This window comes from Corythoichthys intestinalis, chromosome 17, assembly GCF_030265065.1.
Source record: "Corythoichthys intestinalis isolate RoL2023-P3 chromosome 17, ASM3026506v1, whole genome shotgun sequence".
Classification (NCBI taxonomy): Eukaryota; Metazoa; Chordata; class Actinopteri; order Syngnathiformes; family Syngnathidae; genus Corythoichthys; species Corythoichthys intestinalis.
In genome coordinates, this window is record NC_080411.1 from 22,225,120 (window position 1) to 22,251,173 (window position 26,054).

General features: G+C 37.0%; 1 protein-coding gene across 2 annotated transcripts in view; it reads left to right on the plus strand.

The window, feature by feature from the left end:
- Nucleotides 1–7,931: 7,931 nt before the first annotated feature.
- The window catches only part of il11ra (interleukin 11 receptor subunit alpha), a 61,295-nt gene continuing 43,172 nt past the window's right edge, over nucleotides 7,932–26,054 (plus strand). For both annotated transcript variants that reach the window (XR_009061078.1, XM_057818478.1), the window contains exon 1: nucleotides 7,932–8,079. The gene's annotated coding sequence lies outside the window, so the exon portion shown is untranslated. The remainder of the gene's footprint in view (nucleotides 8,080–26,054) is intronic.

Sequence of the window (26,054 nt, forward strand, 5' to 3'; positions counted from 1 at the left end):
GTTCTCATGTGCTCTCACCTCCAGATAGGGTTCTGCTGTTTAAAAAACATTAAAAAAAAAAAAAAAAAAAAAAAAAAGCCCTCCTGTTCAAAATTTTTCTTCCCCCAGAAAATTGAGATTTTAAGCTTTCCAATGATCTATCACACATGCATATCGGAAAATTTTGAAAGGTGGCTAAATTGGGGGTCTCAGAGCGGAACTTCAAGTCACCTGAGTGTTTTCCGCCATATACAAAGCAAAGTTAATATTTTTGCAAGGCTCTGGATATGGATGTTTATCAGAATGAATGCATTTATTTTCACTGTTTTTCTTTATTTTTCCCGATTGGGGTTGTACAATACTGTGATATCACAGAGCACACCAATATTGTCATTTTGTCATTTGTATTAGACGGTCTCGATATTTCGAATGGTGGGAATAAATACATGGAGGTCAGCGTTGTCATGAATGAAACTGATAATCAATTGTATTGTGGTTTGAACATTCCTTTGCATAACATAAATGATAGGCTACTGAGAATTAAATTGCTTTTCAAAAGCGTTTCTCTTTATTTGATGATAACGTCAGCACTCACTGATTAAAGATGTAAATTAGTCAAATTAATACTTACACAGTAGCCACATGCGACATTTTTTCTATTTGCATTTGCGACAATCCAGTATTTTTCTCCAAACTTTTGTGCAATTACGCTTTATATCCTGCAGAGGTCGCAACATTCATTGTGCATTTATCATAAAGAGTTACAGAAAGTTCTTAAAACAATGCTTTGGGGATGCTTTGGTAAAAGGAAACAAATTAAGGACGTTAGGTAAACAGGGAAATATATAGGTGGGGAAACAAATATTATAGAACCAATAGTATTAAGAGATGGGTTTTTTACGGAAGCGTATTGCATTCAAATGAAAAAAATTTTAAAATGGGGGGCTGTTTTTTGAATTTTTTTTTTTCAACTCTCCGTTTTTCTGAGTAAATTAATTTTGGGGCTGTTTTTTTTATTTTTTTTTCAACCCTCCTTATTTTGGAGGTCGTTTTTGTAATTAATTTTTTTAACCAACTTTGTTTTTCCGAGTAATTTATTTTTGGGTTTGTTTTTTGAATTAATTAGTTTTTTTCCAACCTTGTTTTTCAAAATAATTTATTTCCGGGTTTGTTTTTGTAATTAATGTTTTTCCAACTTTGTTTTTCAAAACAATTTGTTTTTGGGTTTGTTTTTTGAATTTTTTATTTTTTTCCTGAGCTTTTTTTTTTCCTGAGCTTGGCTACCGAGGAAAAAATATTTATTCAAAATTCAAGCACTTGGATGTCTCGCGCGAACTGCATCCTGCAAGTTCAATACTGGAAGACACCTCTCGCGACACCTTCAAATGGCCTTTTTTCAAATAAATATTTTTTTTCCCTGTGCTTGCTAATTCTAACGGCTACCAAGAAAAAAGTTAATTAAAAACAAACAACCCAAAAAAGAAACAATTTTGAAATACAAAGTTGGAAAACAAATTAATTCAAAAATCGACCTCCATAAGAAATTACGCAGAAAAACGGACAGCTGAAAAAAAAAAAAAAAAAAAGATTCAAAAAACAGCCCCAAAAATAAATTACAGTACTCAGAAATACGGAGAGTTGGGAAAAAAAATCTGTTCAAAAAACCGTCCCCCATTTCTTTTTTATTTTTCATGAGAATGCAATCTGCTTCCGTAGGTTTGAACATATTTTATGTTAAAATGTTATGCACACGCCTGAATGAATCCAAACATATTTGATAAATGTGATGAGTTTAGATCATTATAGTTCTTGCAAATACTCTATTCATCACGTCCTACTTTTATTGCCAATACGTAATTAAAACTATTTGACTTTAGATTGTCTTTTTCACATTTTTTTCATGAGACAGACTGTGACTCATCCACTCATCAATTAAACAGTATTACATCAAATTTAAATGGTTCCCACAAATGAAGCAACAACCCTTTTAGTTGAATGCAGCAGTAACATACTCAGTACATCTTATTAGCACTGCTTTGTAAATGAGCCAAGAACTGTGGAGCATGAACATTCACAAACCCTGTCGACGACCCAAAACAATATGCTGGGGTGGGAGGTGTGCGTGCATGTGTGCATGTGTGAAGTAGTACTATACAACAGAATCATAAAATAGTTTTTGCTTTGTTTTCAAATCCCCTTTTAAATGGAAATATACTACAAAAAGATTAACAGTCATATACATACTGTATAATGTATATACCCGTAAATGTAATTTTCGGACTACCACTACTTTTCCCCTCGGTTTTGAACCCTGCTATTTCAAGTCGAGTGTGGCTTATGTAAGGATTTTTACAGCTTGATAAAATTAATGTATTTATATATAACTATCTCACAATTCGCAAAACAATCTCGACACCAGCAGCTTATAGTTAGCTGCGTCTTATAGCCCAAAAATGACAGAATGTATGTTTCCAATATTTGGTGCACAAGAATGTGACAAAGGGAGTCAAATTTCAAATGAATTGTAAGGTTCTGGCAGGCACTTTTCTGATACCACAGCTCATGTGGTAATCAGAAAAACAAGTAAAGAGGGTGTTGCATGGTGTCCACAACAAAGCAATTCTCCTGATCAACGATGGCTAGAGAAAAGCTGCAATCCAGATACGGTACTTGGATTTCAACCGAGTTGAGGCCCAGTTAGTTTTAAATTAGAAATTAAATATACACAAGCATTATTTATTTTCATGCAAATTCATGCTACAAAGTGGGACACCATCAGGGCTTGTACAAAGCAGTAAGGGGATGCATTTATTTATCTTCGGGGCCGTTTACTGTACATGGTGACGCTCCTAGAATACTACAAGTTTCTGTGCCGTTTACATGGTGACACTGTGCCACCAAGAAGCAACAATTGTGTTGCGGAATGGCCCCGCCTTTACATGGTGACGGCGAAAACGGAAGCCGATGACACAAACTTTTGATTCCGGCCTCCAACACAGAAGGATTCGATTGTGGGGACTGCTTCGCAACCATATATGAATGGAACGTTCTCCCTCCGTTGAAATCAGCACTCGCACACGTCACTTTGGGCATGCATAGTCACTGCTAGTAAACAATCAAAACAGCAAACATGGTGGAACGGTGGCTTTAATTGACTGTTTTTATAATATTTTAAATTTGAAATTATTTTATTTTAAAGATTTTTTTTTTATTTTTTTTATCGACAACCAATGTTATACAATCATTTAAACTTGTGAAGAACAGCATACATACAAGAAATGGGGATTAATTATATTGAAAAAAAAACGTGAGTAAAACTGTAAAAACTGTAAAAACAAATGTTTTCCTCTTTCTTTTATCTTCTCGATAAAATAAAGAGGAAAAAATGGAGACGAAACCTAGACGAAACCATGTAAATGCAAACTTGAAATATGTCGTATTCTAGCCTGGTACTCCAGCTGTTCCAGCTATTGAGTCTGGCCACCATTAAGCGGATAAAATTTCCAGGGCGGAGCAAGCCACAGCAAACAGACAGCGGAGTGGACCAATCAGCGACGGGCGGGATGAGGGACTTGCGCGCGGAAGTAAACATACGAGGAGAGCGGAGTTTATTCAACATGGCTAGCGCGAGACAGACTGTTGTCAATGACTTGTGTCGATGTGTTTTTGGTAATTTAAAACTGATTTTACCGTGGATTGGAACATATTCTTGGCTCTCCTGTTCGCCATCTGTGTTGTTGTGGAGACGACTTCCGACGCGGAAGAGTGACGTTCCTCGTTAAGAACACGTCACGCAAATAAATGAATCTGATTTGTCGATTGATTTTGTACTTGCTCGAAAGTCCGTTAATGAGCTAGGTCCCAGAATATTCTCTCAGTGTTTGAAAAACACTGGGGGAACAGTCTGGCCGTTCCAGGCAAGTCGTATTCTGGAGTGTCATCATGTAGATGCCTCCTATATGTTTATATTTACATGGTTTCATCTTGATTACTTCTCCATTCAAACGATGTCGCGATTCCCTGTTAAAACGATGTAGTATTCATGCTAGGCCCTAGAGGAATCAAAGGTTTGCGTCTTCGCCTTCCGTTTTCGTCATCACCACATAAAGGCCAAGCCATTCCAAAATAAATTGTTGCGTCTTGGTGTCGCACCGTCACCATGAAAACAGCCCATTTGACAACTCGCTTTTATATAAGAAATTAATATAAACTCAATTGTTTTAATTAGGGCTGTCAAACGATTAAAATTTTTAATCGAGTTAATTACAGCTTAAAATTTAATTAATCGTAATTAATCACAATTAATCGCAATTCAAACCATCTATAAAATATTTCCATATTTTTCTGTAAATTATATATATATTCTGTAAAATAATTTGTTGGAATGGAAAGATAAGACACAAGATGGATATATACATTTAACATACGGTACATAAGGACTGTAGTGGGCATTTCACTCTACTGTCATTTAAATCTGTCTATGCTGTCCTCACTCCGAAGTGTCTACTTTTTCCAAAGCTAGACAGCTAGTGAACGACGCCTTAATAATCAGACTTCTTCCTTTTTCATCTGATTTATTAATAAAATGGCCTCAAACCATTGTCCTCTTTAGACCGTAGTGAAACTACAAAAAAAAAGTACACAAGCATTGCATTAGCAACAACGTTAGCTTAGCACGCTATACAGGTTCACTAAACAGAAATAAAAAGCGTCTCATACAAAAAATATAACATTTCGCTTACTAACATAATATGTACATTCTTTACAACAACTATACTTACGGACAAATCTTGTCCAAGGATCATATAAGCACAACATTACAACGTAGGCGTCAGCCCAAGACGTCGTGCAGCCATATTGAACTGGCAAGAAAGCAATAAACCATGTCGCAAAGCGACCACAAGAGTTCGCTGTTAGACAGCACAAAAAACCTTGCTGTAAAACTTACCAAAAGGCAGAATACTGTCTGAGCGGGACATGTGCGTTAATTGCGTCAAATATTTTAACGTGATTAATTTAAAAAATTAATTACCGTGCGTTAACGCGATAATTTTGACAGCCCTAGTTTTAATTATAAACGTTAACATACACATTTCTCCTTCAGTAAAATGTTTTTCTACACAGAGATTAGGTCAGGAAGCTTTCATAATAAAACATTGACATTATACTGATGAACGTTTGTCATCACCTTTTTTCTTCTGGGATTCAACATTAACTTAAATTAGATTATAAAAATAGCGGTACGGGTAATGAATGAATGACAAAAATAATGATGAAAAAATAGTGTGACAATGGTCCGCAGCATAAAGGGATTTTTTTTCCAACGAGGCAAAATTGAAACTTTTTATTCCAACAAGGCAAACGGTCAGGTGCTATTGCATCACCTAGCTGCTATGTGTGTACGTAGCTGATCATCTGAGCACTTCTCTGATGTTATTTTATGTAGAGGTTAGATTTACAGAACACCCCCCCTTCCCCCGCACACACACAAAGAGTTTATTCGTTGTGTAATGTTAAACAGCTTTTGGGGTTACACACGGTTAGGTTAGGTACACTATGAGTCACAAATGTAATGTTCTTGTCATAAGTGGTATTGATACAAATGCTTTTACTTTTTCAATTTGCAAATTGCTCTCCAACTCCCCAATGAAAACAGTGTCGCGTAATTTAGAGGTCACGGTTTGAGTTTTGTTGACTGCATTAGATTGAGAGCAATGTTTTTTTTTTTTTATCCTACAGACCTATTGTTTGGAGAACATTCTATTAATGACATTTATGTAATTTTGCATTAGTTGGTGGAAACATTAATGGTTTTGTTGTGATTACGTTTTCACATTCTGTAACTGATAAATATAGTAATGGGTCAGTATCCTGTATCGGTAAGTGAAACAATCTTGGGTCCGCATATAGACAATGACTCATGTAACAGATGAGAATCTATTTTAAATGATGCAACACAATTGTGCCAACGGGTAAATGATTTATCTACTTTTATTACCCTTCAACAGAACTGTAATTTGATTCATGACACTAATGAAGAATAAATTTGGATTATACATTAACATGCTTGTAAACAGACTGTACACATGTATTCAATGAGAGGTGAGACAATATGAACAACAACACTTCTCATGTTCTCTCATGTTAGGGTGACCATATTTTGATATCCAAAAAAGAGGACACTTGGCCTGGCCTCGAGATACTTACATTTGATTCGAAGTTCACTCAACGATGCTTTATCTTTTTAATATATTATAAGGTGTACCTCCTCAATCTGGATAGGAAAATTGAGTTTAATTTTTGCATTCAAAGACTTTTTTTTCTTTGACTGAACAGTTTTTTTTTTTTGATTGAAGCAACTTTTTTTTCGGATTGAATAAGAAGACACAAATCTACCTCCATATAATCACAGTCAGCAGCGTCATCATTCAGTCATCATTACACAGAGGTTGTTCAAAAACTAATAGCTAAATATCTTCAATTCAATGTTCTAGATTGCACAAAAACAATCACCGAAATAAACTGACAAACAATTCAAACAGCATATTTCCGAATGCAGCAGTTACAAACTCCATTTCCCATAATGCCTACCGCGGCTAAGCTCACTGACAGCTACCTTATCAGCGAGCACTGGTAGCCGAGGCAAAAATGAAACATTGTTATAAAGGTTTACAGTTATCAGCAGCGCAACGATGCGACACCAAATGAGATTTTACAGATCACACCAGTACAAAGGTCCAACAGAACTCAACAGAAGTGTTGTTAACCTTACTTTAAAAAAGTAATTAATTACAGTTACAAATTACTTCTCCCAAAAAGTATTTGAGTTAGTAACTTAGTTAGCTGAATGTAAGAGTAGTGACCACTACCTCATAACAGAATTCACCTTGGGAACTTGTGTGGGGCATGTGCCTTGTGTTTTGCATCATTCTTCACATTTTTCTGACGCTCCTTATTTCTTTCAACTTCCGTTTCCTGACTATTTCTCTGCAGTCATTTCCCTTCATGGTCAGATATGAGTTCATACCAAATGCGCTACTGCACTGCAGTGGCCAGTTTTATCGCTTTAAAATTAATTTTGGGCGTTGTGCTTTGGAGCAAAGTTGCATGAGAACCTAGAGATGTCTCTCGCGAAAAAAAACAACAACAACAAAAAACGTAAAAGACACATAAATACGTTTTTGGGACACTCAAACACTTAAAAATAGAACGTATTTATACGTTTTTGGGAGCAAATGAGTTAACAACACTAGTCAACAGTTGCCAAAAGGTAAATTTAGCAAGTGTACATATTGATGGCTTGTTAGCTCCTGGCGTGATGAAGGTTTGTTTGGGCAGCCATTGTGTGACTGCGCACACACGTGCAAATTTATATCCAAAGTAGAGTATTTTTTTTAATTTAATTACTTTTTTGGGTACATGAGCATTTGATTATTTACGTATTAACCATAATAAAAGTCTTAACAACTGGACCGACTGCCTAGGCTCTCAGAGTACAGTAGTATTCTGTGCAAACCGTCAGTCAATTTCAACACACGTTTATTGGTCCCATGAAAATAATGAAAACCGGACATTTTAATGAATTTATACAACCCCGCCGGACGCCCCGGACAAGATGTAAAAAGTGGATATGTCCGGGCAAAAGAGGACGTTTGGACACCTTATGTTTATCCAATAGTCCACTTTGACATTTTATTTGCAGCGTTTGAATTCAGCAGTAAGACAGTTGACGTTTTGAACAAACATCAACAACATCCTGTTTGTTGTTCTGTCCTTTAATGCCACTCTTCTCAGATCTGTGCTGTACTGTTGACTCTTTAGAGCTGTTTTTCTCAGACTCAATATAATCTCTTTACAGGCACACTCCGCCCATTCATGCAATGATTGACGACTCTTTTATCCAATGATATTCCTGCAATGTTGACCGGCCTCCTCTCCCCTTCCGCCCTCCTCCTCCTCCTTGTCCGAATCGCTCGCTGTCTCCCTCTGGTAACTCACCTCTCTTCTCTCCGGGAAGCCGAAGAACACCTACAGAAAGCAACAAACATGGAAGGGGACAACATAATAATGTCCGTTTGACCCGTGGGGAGATTTTCCAAGGTGAGTTTTTTTTTCATTTTGAGCCGATCAAATGAAGCGAGAGTGAGAGGCGGGAATTTGGCAAACGGGTGGCTGCGCGTGCTGTTGGCAGAAAGTTTATCCGGCTCACTATTCGGAATTCGGGACAGGGGCAGGGGCGGACTGGGACTAAAAAGCAGCCCTGGACTTTGACTCAGCCCAGCCCATAAGAATCGCTATACGAAGGGAAACACAGACCCCATAGGGGGGTCCGGGAACATGCCCCTCCCGGGAGAATTTTTTTTTTTTTTTTACATTTTATTGTAAAATGCACCAATTTCGTGCACTTTGAGAGAAAAATGAAGAAAATGTGTCTAGACTGTGACTGTCTGACTACGGGCGCTCAAAGTACTGCAAGGCTGAACTGGAGTTGGATTCATTTTCTGTACTAGCTCTATGATCAACCTGAATAAACAAATGAAAGAATTTATTTTTCAAAGCAAGTTTTACGTATCCAATTGATTATAATATATCTCTATAGATCTCTGTCTATAAAATGACTTCATTGTTTATGCCATAATTCAGTGGTCTCCAAACTATTCCACATAGGGCTGCGGCGGGCGCAGGATTTCATTCCAACAAAACAAGACAAAACCTCTGCACCAATCTGGTGTCTTACAAGTGTAATCAGTTGATTGCAGTCAGGTGCTGCTTGTTTTAGCAGAAACTTCATTGGTTAAACTGTCGGTACTCGATCGGTTAAAACAAAAACCAGGCCCCACAGCGGCCCTTGAGGACCGGTTTGGAGACCCCTGCCATAATTAATCTTGCCATACAAATAATAAATTTCAATGAAAATACAATACACATTTCAAGACAAATCCTGTATACATAAACTTCATTGGAAAGTATTAACCAGAAAACAAAACGATATATAAATGATTAATAATGTATATAACATCAATTTAACTACCTAAACTTTAAAGTAAAACCATTCATTTTATTAATATTTTGTTATATTTCTTCTGAATTAATATTGCTATGCTGCGTGTGCATACATTGTTTTACGGCTAAAATATTTTTTCTTAGGAGAGGGATAGTAGGACTAGCATACTGTAACTTGACACGATTGCAAACGGGTACATCGACTAGCTGGCACGAACCCTTTAATTGTCATTTATTTGATTTAAAATGTAGCTACCTGATGGATAACAATTGCCAGTTTACAGAGCAAGTAACCCTCTTCATCCCAATTTACTTGCCCTGCGCTTGTCTGGGGAACTTCCAACAGTTTATCGTTGCCCCCTCCCTCTTCTTTTCTCTCTCCCAGCACCGTCTGCACGTCAGAGCGGCTGCAGCTCCCTCTCACCATCGCCGGGAGCTGAGCTGTTGTTACCCGACGTGGCCGTTGCAGCCAGACTGCTGCTTGCGAAAATATTTGTCGATTTATGACATTTTAATGCTTCACTCTCCAGTTTCTTTAATTTTTTCTCTCTAACCTTCTCTGCGCCACCCTGCTCTTTTCAGTTTTTTTGCCACCACCATCCATATTGTGCATTAACACTCGTCGCTATTTTGCTTCCACAAGGAAGGAACCAATGAAGGCTACTCTGTGCTTTCGTCGTTCCTAGTCTATCAGATTAGCGGTGAAAAACCAGGCGCATTGCTGCCACCTGTCGGATTGGATGCGAACTGTAGATAATCAGAGGATAGGGGGGATAAAAACATTGATGCATAATGAATGGCGGCCGCCGGCCGTCCAGGGCACCGGCCGTTCTGTGATCCTCCAGAACCCACAGATTACCAGTCCGCCCCTGGACAGGGGGGAAATTACTCCAGTGTTTGTCCCCGATGTGTCATGCTATTAGCCTGTGTGTCGACAAACCTCAACATGTACAGTAGTTGTATACATCCTAGTATTTTGTGTTTTAGCTCAATGATCGAATATTGTGTAGTAGGGGTGCCCCAAAAATATTCAATCAAACGAATTGTTTATTATCACAGTTAATGATGCTATCAAGATTTGTGATCTTGTTATTTCTTTTTGGGGTTTACTTTTACGCACGGGTGCAGTTCATTTGTCCCCCCCCCCCCAGTAAGAGATTACAACTCTCAGTTGTCTGGTTTACTATACATGTATGCCACACAACCTAAAACTTTACAAAGCATCTTACCTGTTTACATGCAGTGATTGCCACTAGAGACAGAATAAAGTTGCAGACATTGGTCTCAAGACTGCAGATGTGCATTCCTGTTACCAGTGAGGTGATCGAGGCTTTAAATAGAGCCCAACTGGAATGCAAACAGACCCAGCAAAGACCAGGCCTGGGGGTTTCTTGGGAATTGTAGAGTAAAGGTATTTTGCTTAAAATAAGCAGCAATTTGTGCCCTCCTCTTGAATGTCAATCCAATTAGAAAAGACATGTTGTGTAAGGATATATCATGTAAGGAGATGCCGCTTTTCAACTGTTCTTAAAGTTCTTAAAGAGACAAATTATAATATTTAAAAAAATGCATTTTGACAGGTTTGACATTTTCTCATTTTGGATGTTTTGTGTGTCTAAATAGATGTTCATAATGTGCACTGTCCCTATCAAATAGATAGATAAATAAATAAATAGCATGGATTTCACTTGTACAGAAGCTTAGGCTAGTAGATTTAACACTACAAGCCTTTAAGACAGTCTTAATATGGTCCTGATTTACTGTGCGTTGTTACTTGAGCTGCTGTGACATTGACCTTTTTCTTATTCTCAATCTTTCTGGCCTAATCAGGCGAGGTATCTGAAATGTAATCTCTTTGTCCATTTTTGGGAGGGAATTTGATTCCCCTAATAACCAAGAAATATATTCGGTATGTGGTGTTTTTTCCACCGTGTAAATCCTAATCTGAATAGATTAGTTAAAATAAACTGTGCCTATTTGTTTAATAAGTCCTTCCCAAATCAAGTCATTTGTCTAATTCACACTTAAAAAAAAATATATATATATATCAAATTAATGTTAGATTTGAACCGCCAATATTGAGCACAGTCCATTCCAGGATCATGGTTGACTGAAAAGTTTCTTATATGAAATAGTTCATCCCATATCTGCTTTGTTGAGGATTCATGTCATACAAACTTTGCACAGATCACTTTTTAAACTTTCTCAACTGCCATAAAAGTGTAAAAAGACGTTCACTGATGTAAAGATGAGGATAGAATAATAACATGGGTGACAGACCTGAAGAACTCTTTGCACTTGCATTGTAAGTCGATTCATATAAACACTAAAACAGTTCACCTTCTAGTTTCAAAGTGCATCAATTTCTTGTTCTTATTGAGTAAAAAAATGGGAACCATGTATTCCAGTTTCCTACATCATCCATCAGTTTCCACATTGTATCTTCATCTACTTGGACACTCTTTAAGATCACCATCTGCAAAAAAAAAAAAAAAAAAAAAAAAAAAACAACAGTCTGGACCTAATTCTCACAATGAATGCAGTTTTGCAAGATGTACTGAGGAGATAAATATGTGAAAGCATCTCGTGGCATCGTACTTAATGTGGACCCTTAGTTTTTCGGTGGGACACTTTACTTTCCACTAAAATTTGTGATTTTTGCAATTTAAGAAATTAGGTCACTTAGTAGAGGTTCCATTGAGAAATACACCAAAATTAGGGGTGCACGATATCCATTTTTTGAAACTGATACCGAGATCGATAACTTCCTGCTCCTCAAGGCCGATACCGATACGATAACCAATAATATATATATAATTTTTAGGGCTGTCAAAATTATCGCGTTAACGGGCGTTAATTAATTTTTCTAATTAATCACATAAAAATATTTGACGCATTTAACGCAGATGCTCCGCTCAGACAGATTTAAATGACAGTACAGTGAAACGCTCACTTGTTGTGTTTTATGGAGTTTTGCCGCCCTCTGCTGGCGCTTGGGTGCGACTGATTTTATAGGCTTCAGCACCCATGAGCATTGTATAAGTAATTATTGACATCAACAATGGCGGGCTACTAGTTTATTTTTTGATTGAACATTTTACAAATTTTATTAAAACGAAAACATTAAGAGGGGTTTTAATATAACATTTCTATAAGTTGTACTAACATTTATCTTTTAAGAACTACAAGTCTTTCTATCCATGGATCGCTTAAACAGAATGTTAATAATGTTAATGCCATCTTGTTGATTTATTGTTATGATAAACAAATACAGTCCTTATGTACCATATGTTGAATGTATATATCCATCTTGTGTCTTATCTTTCCATTCTAACAATAATTTACAGAAAAATATGGCATATTTTATAGATGGTTTGAATTGCGATTAATTACGATTAATTAATTTTTAAGCTGTAATTAACTCGATTGAAAATTTTAATCGTTTGACAGCCCTAATAATTTTTCAATGTATATTCACCTGAGTTTTTGAACACCTGTAGGTCAAAAATACTAACTGTTGATTCAGCATAGATTTGCTTTTGACCGAACCAGAATTTTCATGATGACATGAACATTATTATAATAAACAAACGAAAGACAGTAATAAAGCTTTGCATACTGGAAAAACAGGAGTGGAAACAAAACGCACACATCCCAATCCGACACCATGCCAAAAAGATTATTAATAGGGCCGATAATACATTATGTTATCAGATTTATTGGGATGACGTCATAATTCCTATTATCGGATCGATAATTATCGTGCACCTCTAACCAAAATTAACATTTGTGGCCGTAAATGAGCAAACCAAGGAAAAAACAATGGTTCTGAATTTAGAAGTACGTGAAAGAGGACCTCTCATAACCAATCCTGGTAATATCTCAGTTTTATTGAGGAAATGGTGACAACCTCACATTTTGGTGGTAGAGCAAGAAACATGAAGTCAATGCACATGCTTGCCTTTCACAGTCACATAAAGTAATGCGGTGGGCCGAACCTGCCCTGCGGGCTTTGAGTTTGACACCTGTGATTTAGAATTGTCAATTACCTAGCATGTGATTTGCCACTTTTTCAACATACCAATAATTCGTTTTAGAGTGAGCCAACATTTTTTTCTTTTGGCACAAATGAAATATTTGGCATCGCTAAGTTACTTTTCCCCACTGCTAAAATTTCTCTTGACTCCTGAATCAATTTTTAGAGAGGTTCTGATTTTAGTTTCTCTTCAACTTCACTTGATAGCCTGCAGACAGCTCTTACTGGCAGTCCAATCACTTCTCCAGATCTAGCCAAAAAACACATAGACATTCTGTATACGGTATGTGTACACGCGCTGGCTCCATATGGACCACATACTCAACTCATTGCATGCAAAAAAAATGCATTTGACATATGTTAACAGACCTAAAGGTTCGGAACGCACTTATAAACACATAATCAAATGCGCCTAGTACTCCAGAGCCTTCATATTTGGATCTCTGCACTTACCATATATTTCACTAGTTGCACACATGTGGGCCCTCGGTAATCAATTCAAAATTAGAGTGAGAGCTTCTCCAAGGACTGGAGCATGGCTTGCCAACTCTGACTCTGAAGCCATACTTTTCTTGGTATGTGCGTGTGTGTGTGTTTGTGTGAGAGAGGCAGAAAGAGCCAGCTTTTGATATTGAACCAAGTTTGAGGGGCCTACAATGGGACATTTCTTCTCCACTCGGCTTCTTTTTATGTAGTTTATCCCTGGTCATAATCCGTAAAAGCAGAGCTCAGTAGTTTTTAGTCAGTACTTTCGAACAAAAAAACACAATCTCAAAATTAATCTCTGCTGTTGCTGTTGGGCCCTTTCTAGTATGACCTTGGTCCCAGATATTAATTACAGTTCCTACTACTCCAAGCCACATGGTGAAGCCTCTAAAGTGGAGACTGGTCTTGTGGCGTAGAGTTGTGGCTTCCTTTAAGCTTAGCTGACCAACAAAAATAGTGATATAGTTTTCATGCTCATGACAATTTTTTTTCTGGAAAAAAAGTTTAACCTGTATGTAAAATGTACAATAGAACTTTTTTTTTTTTTTTTGATATATCCCATTCCAAAAAGTCTAACTAAACCCGGATTGTATGAAAAGTGGTGCATTATTTCAATAAAGAAAATCGGTGTCAAATTACAGTAATCTGTGACAGATAAGCAGTACCGATTATGGATGGCTGTGACAGATACCTAAAACAATAAGAAAAAAGTCATTTTATTAAGGATTTTGTAGTTTATCATCCAGAATGCCAATGAAATTGATAAGGGGGTCCTGTGCATCTTAATTGGAGACTGATTAAAGAAAATCTCAGTCATTGGTTGATACAACAAGTCATTTGCTTGATGCACAATTCATTATTTTTTTTCTTATTTACGTTGAATGCCCGCCTTAAATATAACCCATCCATTTCTGTCTTTAGAAACTACAGTGGTTGGGAATTAGTGTACTCAGTGAGAATGAAATCCTTTGCCTTAAAGACAGTGGCATGTATCACTAAAGCAACGGGGTCGAATGCACGGCCCGCGGGCTGGACATAAAGGTGTTTGCCTGTCAGGTATAGTTTAAAGTTCATTCATACTTCCCAGAATCAATGCTTTTATTTTGACACAATGTCCCAATGGCATATTTTTGCACCCAAGTCCGGGTCACCTGAATTTGAGATTCTGCCAGTACCGAATCCCAATCCGATACTGAAAAAAGTCTTTATTTTATTTATTTATTTTTTTTTTTGAACAAAAGTTCCAAACAGGTTACAATACTGTGCTGTTTATAGTACTTCCTCATCCGTAGTATAAAACATATACATGTATTATTTTATATATTTATGGATTATTTGGTTACTCTTTAGACTTAAAAATAAATAAATAACATTTAAATTTAAAACCCGATCCTTTTCACCCGATTCCAATCTGAAAAATGGCCCGATCGGCCCAATTTCAGATCACGTGATCAGATCGAGGACATCCCTAGTCTTGTGACTTCTGAGGGCGTGCCATTGTTTCACACTTTGCATTGAACACCGTAAAACTGGAAGTACTTGGTTTTTCTTTGTGAGAGAGTGCACTTTGCGCTGAGAGTGAAAAACAAGAGGGAAATTTCGGCTGTGTGTTTTGTAGTCAGATGTGCTCTATTGTTCGGACATTACGGTAAATGCTAGACTGTCGTCGTAAGTCAAGATTTAAACATTTCTGCTAGAGATAGACCGATTATCGGCGCCAATCTTTGGAAATTTGATGAATATTGCCTTTTTTTAATCCGACAGGTTCATATGAAAAAGTCAATTTATAACTTCGTTATATAGGCTCAGATTCACCCGCGCCTCTGTCTCCTGCCTGCTGTCTGCCACTCTAGTATTCACCTCGTCCTCTGATTGGTTAAATGGTAATGGTAAATGGAGTTTCACTTGTATTGCTCCTTTCCACCTTTTTAAGGCCTTCAAAGCGCTTCACAGTATATCCTCATCTACCTACTGGTGACGCAGCACCAGGAGCAACGTGGGGTTTAGTATCTTGCTCAAGAATACTTAGACAAGGTCATCCGGGCGGAGAATCGAACCCACAACCTTTTATTCAACTTTATAAGAGATGTTTCTGAGGCTAGGAAATCCAGGCACTTCTGGAGCTATTAATTTCTATGTGTGTGATTCCGTAAACATGCGTTAGGCATTTCAATAAAGTTGAGTGTTTGTATTATTCAATTTTTTTAGGCCAATTTTTACAGTTATACTGCAAATGAATGTCGGCTCCAAAAATCGGTTGTTGACCCTTCTAACTGTTAATAATCGGTACTGGTCCTGAAAAACCCATATCAGTCGAGCTCTAATTTCTACTTAGGTAGCTGTTCTAATTTCAAGAGTTAGGGGTTCCAGAGTATTGGAGCCCGAATAGCAAATGCTCTTGACCCTGTGGAATTTTTTTTTACTCTCTAACTCATCTAGAGATGTTCATGTTGCGAACCTAGGTTCCATGAACAAACATCTGGTGCTACTGAGTCGATAAGGTAGAAGCTGCTGTGAGGAATTAAACAAAGAAATTAAACTAAGAATGATATGCAGTAATTCAAGTACATCTTTTGTGTCCAAGCTGGGGCTGGGCGATATGGCCTTAAGCACGTATCGCGGTAAATTGAGCAGATTTACCTTGATAACGATAAAGGACGATAAATTCGCCCAAGCGGACTGTTATATAATTTGAAAATCTGAATCAATGCATGAAATACAGATTAACCATTTCTTGTTGATTTATTTAACAGCTTTCAATTCAATATGTTTAACAATCGTACATGCAGTCTAAACATTAAGTATACAAAAATTTATTGTAAACAATAAGAATTCAAGTATGAACATTTATAACAGCTTGTATGGCTTGAACAATGTACACTGTCAAAATCAATATGCCTGTGCAAACATGTCATTGTAATGCAAATGACTTACAACTTGAACAGTACACTTCAAAAAGACAACTTTTTGTTAATGGCTGCTCTGACATATTTACTTAACACAAGTGTTTACTTCAAGGTTTCAGTTTTTTTCCCCCCAGTGCATTCTTTAAAACATGCAAGCACACATGAACCCCCACACAGACACACACACATTAAAGCTGCATTGATCTAATGACACAGAATTAAGCACATAAAGAAAAATAGCTGGGGCCATTAAACAGTCATATTAAAATTTTTACTGTTGGATTGTACTTTATGCTGAATGCTTTACTATCACAACAGCCATCAGAAATCACACATAGACAGAGATACACAATAACGTGACATACTAATTGCTAAATGCAGTCCGTGTCCAATCCACTCATTAAGTTCAGCTGTTTCGCCAAGGTTAAAGCCGCTATCCGACTCATCAGGTTTATTTGTAGCGTTAGCCGCTAGTGTTAGCCACTAGCGTTAGCCTGTGGCTTGGCTACTAGTAGAAAGCATTGAAAGCATCCTCTTTGGAAATCGTGAGAACAATGGAGGACAGCGGGTGAAAGCCTGTCTGGATGCCGCCAAGAGTCTATTTGTGAAAGTTTGGCGAACCTCCCTTAAGCCACACTCCATCACGTTTGCTTGTAGCGTTAGCCGCTAGCGTTAGCCACAGGGCTCTTGTTTGTTTGGCTTCCTGATAACCACGTGACTCCATACGTAAGCACACTTTCTGCTTTCTTAAAGGGGAATGAACATTGATGAACAACACAGAGTCAAAGCGGGATGAAAAGACTATATTTTCTTGTTTTATTAAATTACCGAATTTACCGTCATGGTCAAAATTACGCTGGTAATCGTGAAGAATTTTGGTGCCGGTAAATTTTCGGTTTAACGCCCTGCTCTAGTCCAGGCCTAATGTTTTTCCTCTGCATCAGGGTAACTATTTTGGATTCATCATTCATCATTCATAAACGTCACTTTCTTCTTAGTGAGTCTGTTTTGATTGGACAAAATGTATGTATTTCTGAGAAAATTCTATCTTTGAGACGAACTAAATTTTTAGTATGATCTAGCATGGAAGAGAGATATTAATGTCATGAACTTTGGTTCCGTAAACAAACATACGGTGTTACTGAGTCAACAAGGTAGAAGCTGCTTCGCATTGTGAAAAAAGTAAGGCTATCAAACGATTAAAATTTTTAATCGAGTTAATCACAGCCTAAAAATTAATTATCGTAATTAATCGCAATTCAAACCATCTCTAAAATATGCCATATTTTTACTGTATTTGTTTATTATTATTATAGATGGCATTAACATTATTGTCATTCTTTCTGTTAAAAGGATCCACGAATAGGAAGACTTGTAGTTCTTAAAAGATAAATTTGAGTACAAGGTATAGTAATTTTATATTAAAACCCTTCTGTATGTTTTCGTTTTCATAAAATTTGTAAAATTTTCAATCAAAAAATAAACTAATAGCTCGCCATTGTTGACGTCGCCGAGCGGGACGTCACAGCCGTTCTTCCACAGTGTCTTTGACTACGTACGGTAGTGATTGAAATACACCACAAGGTGTCATGGTCGAGTTTTAAATTAATTAGAGATCTAGCCAAGTTTTTCTAGTGCGTTTTGCCCCTCGACTGATGCCGTAGTTTCCGGGTTCATTGTACCATACATTCATTTGAGTGTTGACTTCACAACGTACGAGACCTCTGATAGCTTGTATATTGTGACTAAATATTGCCTTTTAGTGTATTTGTTGAGCTTAACAAAATGTTTGAATAGAGTTTGACCAAAGTCTGAGTAGGTTTTATGTGTATTTTGCTTAGGTATTTTGATTGGGAATGCCAGTTCTCTTTGCATTGAGCGATTTTCTTTTTGTGAACATTATTTTTTTTTTTTTGAGAGATAGGAATATTATTTTTGTTGTGCTTTCAGTAAATGATACTGTAGCAACGTAACTGTTCTGCCCAAATGCATGATGGGAAGTTGGGCAACCATGACTGTTATTGGTGACTGCAAAAGGTATATGTTCTGCGTTGTGTTCAATGAAGTGTGTTAAGAAAATATCATCTCCAGTAATTCTTCCCCACGCCACTCGCCACAATGGTTATGATTGTTGTGAAAGAAATGCCAACGCTTATGCCAATAAATTGCGCGGCCCCGATGAATGCCTGTGTCCACTCGTTTTTCTCTGCCTCTTAGCTTTCAATGAACAAAAAACGGCGCCATTGTCGTCTGTTTGTGGCAATACTTTAGTGGCTCATTTAGTGGCGTTTAAATGCGTTAAATATTTTAACACGACCCTCGTGAGGAAAAAGCGGCATGGAAAATGAATGAATGAATGAATGAATAAAAGAAAATAATTCCCGCCCGTTAACGCGATAAATTTGACAGCCCTAGAAAAAAGAAGAAAGAAATTTAACTAAGAATGATATGCAGTAATTCAACTACATCTTTTGAGTCCAAACTTAATAATAATGTTTTCCTTTCCAGCAAGGTAACTGTTTTGGACCCATCATTGATAATTCATAAACTTGTCAGTTTCTTTTTAGTGAGTGTTTTGATGGGGCCAAAATGTGTTTCTGAGAAAATTCTGTCTTTGAGGAAACTGTATTTTTAGTATGACCTACCAAGGAGGACATTTTGTTCTACTCATTTATGTTTGATCTTACATGCAGTTTAGGAGAGAGTTCTTAGTTTTGAATTTCATCTGTCAGTGTTTGTGAGCTCTTTTTGGCACGTGAGTGTTTGTATGCTTTGGTTGTGACACAATTCTACTGGAATGTCTATTGAAGATGCGTATGAACCAGCTCTCTTTTCAATGAATTCATGCCATAACCTTTGACACAAATTTGAGGTCTTTTGTTCCTCCTCTATTTATCGTTGCCTTTTTGTGATTTCATAGGTTCACTCGCTCTATGGTTTTATACCTGCTAGCTGCTTGCTCCCGCTGTGTTTGTTGAAGCATCAGTGTTTTTAAAGGAGGTAAACCAGACATTATGGAGTGTGGAGATGATATCAGATTTGGCAGATTCATGAGAGAAAATCATGAAAATGAAGTAATAACAGCACAAGTGATTTCTTTTAGATTATCATCACACTGCAACAAAGTTAAGACTTTTTTGATAATGATAACTTGTGGATGGCATGTAAGTCCAGCACGTCAGTTTGTATTACTCTTAGGTCTCTTGTGGAATTTGTGGAATTTGATTTTATTTGGAAATTGTAGCTGTAATTGTCAAGGAAACTTTACAGTCAGGTCATATAATTTAACATTGCTTCTTGGATTATTCTCTTTCTTTCTTTAATATTCTGATAATTTGATGCTAAAATATGTTATAATTGCAGTCTTTTAAACTTGGGAAGGCACTTTTTTTCTCATTTAAATCCTGTGTGCTATCCAAAGAGTTAGAGACATTATATAACAGGACAGGGACGGAGTCTGGGACTGCACGGCAGCTCCTAGTAACAACACAATACATTTCCTTCCTGTCATGCCTCTTATGGAACTGGATTGCAAATTGTGCGGGATTTATTGGAACAAGCTAGTGAAAAATACATATATAACGTACTTTCCGCACTTGTAGGCCGCATCGGAGTATAAGGCGCACCTTCAATGAATGGCCTATTTTAAAACTGTTTTCATATATACGGCGTACTGCATTATAATGCACAGTAGTTGTAGTACATTGGTTGGGGTTGCGTTATACATTCACTAGATTGTGCTGCAGATTACTTAGGTTACTTTACATCTCTTTTAGTCACATTACCACATGCATTAATTTCCCACTGTATGAACATATGTTCATTACCAACAAAAGAAATTGTTGGCTTACCTTTTTTGGAGCTGATTTTTCAAGAAGAATGAAAGAAAAGAAGGTAATGTATAAAAGAGGAGATGGCAAGGAAGTTCATTTTAACCCATAAATGGTAGTAAATAGTTTTATTGAAATATGTCCTATATGGGTGTGACAAACTATCGAAATGGTGATATATCGTGATACTTTGTATCCCAAAAGGTTATCGATATGCTCCTGCCAAGAATCGAGATATCGTTTTAAAAAGGTGTAAATGTCTTAAAGAAAAATGAACGAACAAGTTGCTACCAAATCTTCCACCATAATAGTATCTCGGTTAACTCTTTAGGCTGCATTGACGGCGCATGACGCCCAATCCATTTAGACTGGGAACGTTCGTTCATTTGAAACCAGAGCATTCACAGTCATTCTGTCCAATTTCAGGGCATTTACAGGTCACTCGCTGTTCATTTTAGGGCATATACAGGTCATTTTCTGTTGAGTTTGAGTCACTGCCTATTCATTTGGGTGATTCCCAGGTCACTTCCTGTTTTGTAACTCAAAATAAACGGAAGAGAGACCTAAAAGCCTTAAATTTTCTCGAAAGTTTTTTTTGGTTTTATTTTATTTTTTTTTATATATTGCATTTATATTTCAAAGAAAGAACTGTTCACAATGGCCTGGTTTGGTTCCTTTTTTTAGGACACCTTGAATTTCATGTCCAAACTTTTGTTTTCTTCACTTACCAATTATAAATCTACATTCGGGGACCAAAAAGTTAAAAAATTCCCCCCAAAATTTGAGTAAATAGTTTTATATTTGATAATTCAGCATAAGCCGAAGGTATAGTAATAGGCGTTTTTGGCCTTTATACATGCCCTGGTCAAATGCAGTGCATACATTGCAAAACAGTGGAAAAATTATAACCCATCTAATACAAAAAGGGTGAGTGTGGAAAAGAAAAAAGTTCCCCTCCACTATGTGATATAAACGTTGCACTACATGTTTCACCTTGCTGTTGTGTTGCTGTTTGTTTGGCATTCCCTTTAGCGCAGCACCGTCTAATGCATGCATAAAATAACCCCAGCCTCTACTGTAGCGTTTATTATTAGTTATTAGTTATTATTATTATTATTATTATTATTAGTCATTTATTGAAGGTGCACCTTACAATCCGGTGCGCCTTATAGGGGGGAAAATACGGTAACTGAAAATCAACAGGAAAATGACCTTAAATGGCCCAGATTACCTCATTGGCTGCCATTGGCTGCCACTACCAGCCATAGACGTTAAATCCGTTTGAAGTGGGAGGGATGGCAGTGAATGATTTCCTGACCAATGTATCGGTAATCGTTGTATCGCCATATCGTCAGATCATCGCTGTCGTGAGCTTTGTATCGCAAATTGTATCGTATCGTGAGGTACCAAGAGGTTCCCACTCCTAATGTCCCACATCAATTGCCAGAGGTGGCTTGAGTAGCCCAAAATTTTATTTAAGTAAGAGAAAGTGTTAAGTTTTCTATAAGTATAAAATAATATATATATATATATATATATATATATATATATATATATATATATATATATATATATATATATATATAATTATTATACTGTGCTATAACCTATTACATAACCACATTAAGCCAAATAAATTACAAAAAAGTTATTGAATTCTGGTGAGACAAAAAAAATCTACAGAAATCAAGCATCATTCGTCCAAAGAGCATGAGTTCCCTCTCGTGGCGAAATCATATTTTCTATCATGACATCAAAAGGATAATAGCTCCAGTTTTCCGTGGTCAATCGGTTCCAGATAAAATCTGGAAGAGAAGTTAAAATCCGTTCTTTCGAGTCATGTTGACTGTGGTGCTCTATGTCAAATACTTAATTTTTTACGGTGCTTCAAAGACGGCACATGATTGAACAGGCCAGCGTGATCATAGATCGGCAAGCTTGAGTTGGTATAATGAAGTCATATGATTATTGTTTCGACATCTCATTAGTGAAACTGGTGGAGTCATTGTTGGCATGTCTGGCAAAAAAAGTAAACTCTAATATGTAAAATAAAGAGGAAAAATGTAACGACTATTGTAGCCCAAAGTAGTGGAGTAAGAGTAGCGTTTCTTCTTCACAAATCTACTCAAGTAAAAGTAAAAAGTATTGTTTAGTAAAACTACTCTTAAAAGTAAATTTTTTCTCAAAAAGTTACCTAAGTAAATGTAACAGCGTAAATGTAATGCGTTACTGACTACCCACCTCTGATCATTGCGTAGTCAGTAATGTCAAATGCAATGTTCTATATTGCTTTTTCTTATTAGGATGGAACTAGCCTTTGCAAGTGATTTGTTGATAATTTATTATATTTCTTGTCCTTCATTTTTTTTTAATGATCCTGCTTAGTCCCTTAAATAGATTGTACAATAATCTCATTTTGGATCTACTGATCATTTGCTTGCCTGATTGGGCATGCACTATAAAGAGAGGAGCTTGCTTGGGAGTGTTTTTTCCTTGCCCCGGGCAATTGGGAAACACTTAAAAGGGAAGTTCAAAGTTAAACATTTTTTACATCAGGCTTAAAGTTCGAGTTAGCGAGGGTCGTGGAGTTGATTTCAACAAATTCCTTGTAGTTTGTTAGTTATTTGTTAGTTTCAGGGCTCCGGAGTGGCTATGCTAGCGCTAGTCAATTGGACCAATTTAGCACATATGCACACATAAAAATCATTGATGACCAATGCAATCTATAGTGCTGGCTATGTTTTCAGGATAAACTTATTAAAACTTACCATTGCATGTCAATAATTGCAGTATGAACAGCAACATTGTAATCCAAAAGCTCTGCAGAGGAGCAGGGCAGAGTGATATCACATCGTTTTTTTTCACCTCTGATCTTTTACGTCATAGCCAGCAGCAAGTAACCAGTTTGTATTGTTCATCATTCTTAATAGGGAGTTTGTGGAAACTTTCCTCTGCCCATTTCTTCTGTCTGTGTCCACAGCCTCTAAATGCACATTTTACCATGTTGCTGGCCATCAGTTAAGTCAGCAGACTCATGCTGCATTCGAGGAAGGTGGGAAGTCAGGTTTTCCAACCTCCGATCTGGAAAAATATAATTGTAACACCTCCACTATTTGATCGCTGGTTTGCTGCAGGTCGAAATGTCTTTTGATGGCCAAAATAAAAAACAACTTGTCGCGATCAGCCATCTTTGCTGTTTACATTCGCTTGGCACGCTTTGAGGTCGCAACTTGTACCCTCCGAGCAGGATAAGTTCGACTTCCCACCTTCCTCAAATGCAGCATGGGTGGCCGAAGCACTCGTCCCTATTGTGGTTGTATTACGCATCTAAAAAAATAGTCCCGCAGAATGAAATGAATAGCAGCAGTTTTTTGTGACATTGTTTTGGCTGTGTGGGTATTTTGGAACAATGATCTGCAATTTGAATTTATCTGACTTTGTTGGATCTGTTCGTAGGTCTGTATCGTATTTTTTTAATCAGCATGCTAAGTTGGCCCCATTGACTCGCGCTAGCTTAGCTACCCCGGAGCCCTGAAACTAACAAATAATTTACAAACTGCACGGAATTTGTTGGAATCAACTCCACCAACTAAACCCCCGCTAACTCGAAGATTAAGCCTAATGTCAAGCCCTCACATAACCCTTGACTCGGACAATAACACCGTCGACACGTTCTTATTCTCGAGAACAAATTGACATATCAAATTGGCATCTGTAATAACAAGCTGACAGCCTTTGTTTTGAAACATATTGGTGTAATATTTTAAATGTGTTAGTTTATAGGTTGTGTCTCACTGTACGTGGCAGAAGACTGCAGAGGACCAATAAACATCCATTCGGTCTGATCCAGTTCCCAGCAAAATTTATTTTCATGCCCTTGTTTCACTTCCACTCTTTCACTACAGAACTTTCAATTTATAACTTATTTATAACTTGTAAAGTGTAAACTGACATCCAACTCAATGGCCAGAGGCCTAGGACATTTCTTCAGCCCTTCGTCATTTCTTTTTCCCTCCCCAGTATTTCCAGGTACTTGTTCATGGTGGATGGCTTTCTCTAAATAATTAAGAAATGGGTATACTCTTTGACCTGCTGTGTATATAAATTGGCCTGACATACAGTACCTGCATTTGGCAATTGCTAAATCCTTTATAAGAGAATTGTCCTGTGTCATCATTGATATCATTTATCTATTTATTTTTCACATAAACATGCAAATGGATGAGTCAGATTAAGGCTCAGATTGTGACTAAAGCTCTGATTGTAAATGGACACTTTTCAACTGACAATAACATTGTTAATGTTATTATGTGTTATCTGGTCTTCGCCACTGCTCATATCAGCTATTACAAACATGCATCACTTCCTGTTTTCCAGCAGTTTTCCAGAGAAAGACCCAGACAAATTGCTTGGAGCTGTATGTAAAAGCTGTCTGTATTGGTATACAGTGGTATGAACACGTCAGGGCACCTCTGATCTTTTTCAAGATTTTACTTGATAAATATTTAGTTGTATCAGCCGGCAAATTAAGTCTATACAATTGCAGAAACACATTAATATTTGATAGGTGGGGGGAAAAAAGTTTATATGAGTGATGAAAAGTGCAATAATTATGTAAACAAAATAATCAAGTTGCATGAATTTGAGCACCGCTACAGAAAAATTTATTAGATCCTATATTTGCAAAAATAACGTTCTCTAAATGATTTTTACAGCTCCCATTGAGGGTTTTGATTCTAGGTGAAAGTGTTTTGGACCATTCCTCTTTACAAAACATCTTCATTTCAGTCAGGTTTGATGGTTTCTATGTATGGACAGCGCTTTTTGTTCTGCACATTAAATATAGTCACATCTGTTTGTTCTCCCTCTTAATATCAATTTCTTGACTTTTTTTCCCCAGCAAAACTACTCTCAACTTCCTCTCCTCAGTGGATGAGGAGAGTCAGTAGTTATGGACACAGGCAAGGAATTCCGAGCAGAATGACTCACTACTCAAGAAATTCGGAGCTTGCGATGGTCACAATGTTTTTTGTGTGGCTGAAAGAGTGGAAGTGTTACCCACTTTTCTTTCCTGAAAAATGGCAGTTACTACTACTACTGCTTACTACGACAGCACACATCTGCAAAATCTTTCGGACACTTGTTTTCTTTCGAACCCCCCAAAAAAACAAAAAAAAATAAAGAAAATAAAAATGTTTTAACCAGTATTACAAGATATTTGATTTTACCTTAATTCTTAAAACGCAACAATTTACAATTCTGTCATTCGTTACATTAGAATCTTACACTACGCAGTTTGGAATGGTATATGGCCTCTGGGATGCCTACTGCCTAGTGTTTAAAATTGTCTCATTGTTGTGAAATGACACATTCATCAATCACAGCTAAGTCTCCACATCATATTTTGTGTATATGCATGCATTTTTGATCCTCAGTGTTGCATAAAATGGCAATCTCCAACTATCTGCTTTATGTCTCTATAATTACTTCCAGCAGTAGAGTGGCGCCAGTCAAATGCACTTGGACACTGCATTTACTTTCTCGCTCTGTTTCTCTCTCTCTCGCTCTTTCGCTCTCGCACTTTCACATACTGTGATAAGTCAGACCTAAGCAGGATTTTTTTGTTGGCTAGTCAACCTGCTGTCTTATGGACTTGGATTGACTTAAGTATAGCAATCATCGCCTGTAACTAACCGTGTGCATGTGTGAGTTTTTGCATTTGATAGTTATTAATTGCGGGGCTTTGAGAACAATCCAAGTAAATGGCTGTTCTCTTGTTAAAAAAAAAAAAAAAAAAAAAACCAAAAACAACAT